The 5,000-nt window shown below is 57.1% G+C and overlaps 6 non-coding genes across 6 annotated transcripts; all 6 read right to left on the reverse strand.

The window, feature by feature from the left end:
* Positions 1-441: 441 nt before the first annotated feature.
* On the reverse strand, positions 442-560 carry LOC140411958 (5S ribosomal RNA). The gene has a single exon (XR_011941169.1). It is a non-coding gene; the product is annotated as a 5S ribosomal RNA (ribosomal RNA).
* Positions 561-1,254: 694 nt separating this feature from the next.
* LOC140411959 (5S ribosomal RNA) lies at positions 1,255-1,373 on the reverse strand. The gene has a single exon (XR_011941170.1). It is a non-coding gene; the product is annotated as a 5S ribosomal RNA (ribosomal RNA).
* Positions 1,374-2,067: 694 nt separating this feature from the next.
* On the reverse strand, positions 2,068-2,186 carry LOC140413308 (5S ribosomal RNA). Its single transcript, XR_011942481.1, has one exon. It is a non-coding gene; the product is annotated as a 5S ribosomal RNA (ribosomal RNA).
* A 694-nt stretch (positions 2,187-2,880) lies between these two features.
* Positions 2,881-2,999, reverse strand: LOC140411961 (5S ribosomal RNA). Its single transcript, XR_011941171.1, has one exon. It is a non-coding gene; the product is annotated as a 5S ribosomal RNA (ribosomal RNA).
* A 694-nt stretch (positions 3,000-3,693) lies between these two features.
* Positions 3,694-3,812, reverse strand: LOC140411962 (5S ribosomal RNA). Its single transcript, XR_011941172.1, has one exon. It is a non-coding gene; the product is annotated as a 5S ribosomal RNA (ribosomal RNA).
* Positions 3,813-4,506: 694 nt separating this feature from the next.
* LOC140413310 (5S ribosomal RNA) lies at positions 4,507-4,625 on the reverse strand. The gene has a single exon (XR_011942483.1). It is a non-coding gene; the product is annotated as a 5S ribosomal RNA (ribosomal RNA).
* Positions 4,626-5,000: the final 375 nt, after the last annotated feature.

A 5,000-nucleotide genomic window follows, 5' to 3' on the forward strand; every position in this document is an offset into this window, starting at 1 on the left:
CCAGCCTGCCGCCTGCACGCTGCTGCCTTTCCACATTGCAACGCTGCGCACTTCTCTCAGCACAGCCAGCACAAGGGTCAGGCAGGCAATGCAAGCCAGCTCTCTCTTCCTTCGCTTTCCACACCAGCCCCAATGCCACAACTTGCATTCATGCGGCGCCTTCAGGCTAGGAGAGAGAACATCCTGCCGACACACTGGCTTGCGGCCACACGGGCCAGCTGGCGTGCCCATCAAAGTGCAGCACGCCAAGGCACACAACCGTGCTGCGTTGCAAAGGCCCGGCAAAGCTGCAGCAGCTGAATGGCCCGACCAAGCCGCCTGCCTGAGTTGAGCCCGCAGGCAAGTGTTGGGAGGAATGGCGAGGACGCAGAGGGCAGCAAAAGGTTGGCCTGCCTCTGGTGTGGAGAGTGCTTGGCGTGAGCAGTCACTGCTGGCCGCAAAAGCCTACTGCACCTGGTATTCCCAGGCGGTCTCCCATCCAAGTACTAACCAGGCCTGAGTCTGCTTAGCTTCCGAGATCAGACGAGATCGGGCGTTTTCAGACTAGTATGGCCGTAGGCATCTGCAGCACCGTCTTCTCGCCTATTCAAGCTGGCCACCCTAGCACCCTCGCCACTTCTTCTTTCCGGTTGTTTTCAATTTTTTCTCTCTCTTTTTCTACTTCTACTTCTACTTCTCCTCCTCTTTCTCTCCTTCTCCTGCTAATTCTAGCCTATATGCCTGATACTCGCTCCCCTTCATGCCGTCCCCACCTAGCTCTCTTTTTTCTTCTCCACCTCCCCAAGGAAAACTGCAAGCGCCGCCCACCTCACACCAGCCTGCCGCCTGCACGCTGCTGCCTTTCCACATTGCAACGCTGCGCACTTCTCTCAGCACAGCCAGCACAAGGGTCAGGCAGGCAATGCAAGCCAGCTCTCTCTTCCTTCGCTTTCCACACCAGCCCCAATGCCACAACTTGCATTCATGCGGCGCCTTCAGGCTAGGAGAGAGAACGTCCTGCCGACACACTGGCTTGCGGCCACACGGGCCAGCTGGCGTGCCCATCAAACTGCAGCACGCCAAGGCACACAACCGTGCTGCGTTGCAAAGGCCCGGCAAAGCTGCAGCAGCTGAATGGCCCGACCAAGCCGCCTGCCTGAGTTGAGCCCGCAGGCAAGTGTTGGGAGGAATGGCGAGGACGCAGAGAGCAGCAAAAGGTTGGCCTGCCTCTGGTGTGGAGAGTGCTTGGCGTGAGCAGTCACTGCTGGCCGCAAAAGCCTACTGCACCTGGTATTCCCAGGCGGTCTCCCATCCAAGTACTAACCAGGCCTGAGTCTGCTTAGCTTCCGAGATCAGACGAGATCGGGCGTTTTCAGACTAGTATGGCCGTAGGCATCTGCAGCACCGTCTTCTCGCCTATTCAAGCTGGCCACCCTAGCACCCTCGCCACTTCTTCTTTCCGGTTGTTTTCAATTTTTTCTCTCTCTTTTTCTACTTCTACTTCTACTTCTCCTCCTCTTTCTCTCCTTCTCCTGCTAATTCTAGCCTATATGCCTGATACTCGCTCCCCTTCATGCCGTCCCCACCTAGCTCTCTTTTTTCTTCTCCACCTCCCCAAGGAAAACTGCAAGCGCCGCCCACCTCACACCAGCCTGCCGCCTGCACGCTGCTGCCTTTCCACATTGCAACGCTGCGCACTTCTCTCAGCACAGCCAGCACAAGGGTCAGGCAGGCAATGCAAGCCAGCTCTCTCTTCCTTCGCTTTCCACACCAGCCCCAATGCCACAACTTGCATTCATGCGGCGCCTTCAGGCTAGGAGAGAGAACGTCCTGCCGACACACTGGCTTGCGGCCACACGGGCCAGCTGGCGTGCCCATCAAAGTGCAGCACGCCAAGGCACCCAACCGTGCTGCGTTGCAAAGGCCCGGCAAAGCTGCAGCAGCTGAATGGCCCGACCAAGCCGCCTGCCTGAGTTGAGCCCGCAGGCAAGTGTTGGGAGGAATGGCGAGGACGCAGAGAGCAGCAAAAGGTTGGCCTGCCTCTGGTGTGGAGAGTGCTTGGCGTGAGCAGTCTCTGCTGGCCGCAAAAGCCTACTGCACCTGGTATTCCCAGGCGGTCTCCCATCCAAGTACTAACCAGGCCTGAGTCTGCTTAGCTTCCGAGATCAGACGAGATCGGGCGTTTTCAGACTAGTATGGCCATAGGCATCTGCATCACCGTCTTCTCGCCTATTCAAGCTGGCCACCCTAGCACCCTCGCCACTTCTTCTTTCCGGTTGTTTTCAATTTTTTCTCTCTCTTTTTCTACTTCTACTTCTACTTCTCCTCCTCTTTCTCTCCTTCTCCTGCTAATTCTAGCCTATATGCCTGATACTCGCTCCCCTTCATGCCATCCCCACCGAGCTCTCTTTTTTCTTCTCCACCTCCTCAAGGAAAACTGCAAGCCCCGCCTACCTCACACCAGCCTGCCGCCTGCACGCTGCTGCCTTTCCACATTGCAACGCTGCGCACTTCTCTCAGCACAGCCAGCACAAGGGTCAGGCAGGCAATGCAAGCCAGCTCTCTCTTCCTTCGCTTTCCACACCAGCCCCAATGCCACAACTTGCATTCATGCGGCGCCTTCAGGCTAGGAGAGAGAACATCCTGCCGACACACTGGCTTGCGGCCACACGGGCCAGCTGGCGTGCCCATCAAAGTGCAGCACGCCAAGGCACACAACCGTGCTGCGTTGCAAAGGCCCGGCAAAGCTGCAGCAGCTGAATGGCCCGACCAAGCCGCCTGCCTGAGTTGAGCCCGCAGGCAAGTGTTGGGAGGAATGGCGAGGACGCAGAGAGCAGCAAAAGGTTGGCCTGCCTCTGGTGTGGAGAGTGCTTGGCGTGAGCAGTCTCTGCTGGCCGCAAAAGCCTACTGCACCTGGTATTCCCAGGCGGTCTCCCATCCAAGTACTAACCAGGCCTGAGTCTGCTTAGCTTCCGAGATCAGACGAGATCGGGCGTTTTCAGACTAGTATGGCCGTAGGCATCTGCATCACCGTCTTCTCGCCTATTCAAGCTGGCCACCCTAGCACCCTCGCCACTTCTTCTTTCCGGTTGTTTTCAATTTTTTCTCTCTCTTTTTCTACTTCTACTTCTACTTCTCCTCCTCTTTCTCTCCTTCTCCTGCTAATTCTAGCCTATATGCCTGATACTCGCTCCCCTTCATGCCATCCCCACCGAGCTCTCTTTTTTCTTCTCCACCTCCTCAAGGAAAACTGCAAGCCCCGCCTACCTCACACCAGCCTGCCGCCTGCACGCTGCTGCCTTTCCACATTGCAACGCTGCGCACTTCTCTCAGCACAGCCAGCACAAGGGTCAGGCAGGCAATGCAAGCCAGCTCTCTCTTCCTTCGCTTTCCACACCAGCCCCAATGCCACAACTTGCATTCATGCGGCGCCTTCAGGCTAGGAGAGAGAACATCCTGCCGACACACTGGCTTGCGGCCACACGGGCCAGCTGGCGTGCCCATCAAAGTGCAGCACGCCAAGGCACACAACCGTGCTGCGTTGCAAAGGCCCGGCAAAGCTGCAGCAGCTGAATGGCCCGACCAAGCCGCCTGCCTGAGTTGAGCCCGCAGGCAAGTGTTGGGAGGAATGGCGAGGACGCAGAGGGCAGCAAAAGGTTGGCCTGCCTCTGGTGTGGAGAGTGCTTGGCGTGAGCAGTCACTGCTGGCCGCAAAAGCCTACTGCACCTGGTATTCCCAGGCGGTCTCCCATCCAAGTACTAACCAGGCCTGAGTCTGCTTAGCTTCCGAGATCAGACGAGATCGGGCGTTTTCAGACTAGTATGGCCGTAGGCATCTGCAGCACCGTCTTCTCGCCTATTCAAGCTGGCCACCCTAGCACCCTCGCCACTTCTTCTTTCCGGTTGTTTTCAATTTTTTCTCTCTCTTTTTCTACTTCTACTTCTACTTCTCCTCCTCTTTCTCTCCTTCTCCTGCTAATTCTAGCCTATATGCCTGATACTCGCTCCCCTTCATGCCGTCCCCACCTAGCTCCCTTTTTTCTTCTCCACCTCCCCAAGGAAAACTGCAAGCCCCGCCCACCTCACACCAGCCTGCCGCCTGCACGCTGCTGCCTTTCCACATTGCAACGCTGCGCACTTCTCTCAGCACAGCCAGCACAAGGGTCAGGCAGGCAATGCAAGCCAGCTCTCTCTTCCTTCGCTTTCCACACCAGCCCCAATGCCACAACTTGCATTCATGCGGCGCCTTCAGGCTAGGAGAGAGAACGTCCTGCCGACACACTGGCTTGCGGCCACACGGGCCAGCTGGCGTGCCCATCAAAGTGCAGCACGCCAAGGCACCCAACCGTGCTGCGTTGCAAAGGCCCGGCAAAGCTGCAGCAGCTGAATGGCCCGACCAAGCCGCCTGCCTGAGTTGAGCCCGCAGGCAAGTGTTGGGAGGAATGGCGAGGACGCAGAGAGCAGCAAAAGGTTGGCCTGCCTCTGGTGTGGAGAGTGCTTGGCGTGAGCAGTCTCTGCTGGCCGCAAAAGCCTACTGCACCTGGTATTCCCAGGCGGTCTCCCATCCAAGTACTAACCAGGCCTGAGTCTGCTTAGCTTCCGAGATCAGACGAGATCGGGCGTTTTCAGACTAGTATGGCCATAGGCATCTGCATCACCGTCTTCTCGCCTATTCAAGCTGGCCACCCTAGCACCCTCGCCACTTCTTCTTTCCGGTTGTTTTCAATTTTTTCTCTCTCTTTTTCTACTTCTACTTCTACTTCTCCTCCTCTTTCTCTCCTTCTCCTGCTAATTCTAGCCTATATGCCTGATACTCGCTCCCCTTCATGCCATCCCCACCGAGCTCTCTTTTTTCTTCTCCACCTCCTCAAGGAAAACTGCAAGCCCCGCCTACCTCACACCAGCCTGCCGCCTGCACGCTGCTGCCTTTCCACATTGCAACGCTGCGCACTTCTCTCAGCACAGCCAGCACAAGGGTCAGGCAGGCAATGCAAGCCAGCTCTCTCTTCCTTCGCTTTCCAC

This window comes from Scyliorhinus torazame, chromosome 4, assembly GCF_047496885.1.
Source record: "Scyliorhinus torazame isolate Kashiwa2021f chromosome 4, sScyTor2.1, whole genome shotgun sequence".
Taxonomy (NCBI): domain Eukaryota; kingdom Metazoa; phylum Chordata; class Chondrichthyes; order Carcharhiniformes; family Scyliorhinidae; genus Scyliorhinus; species Scyliorhinus torazame.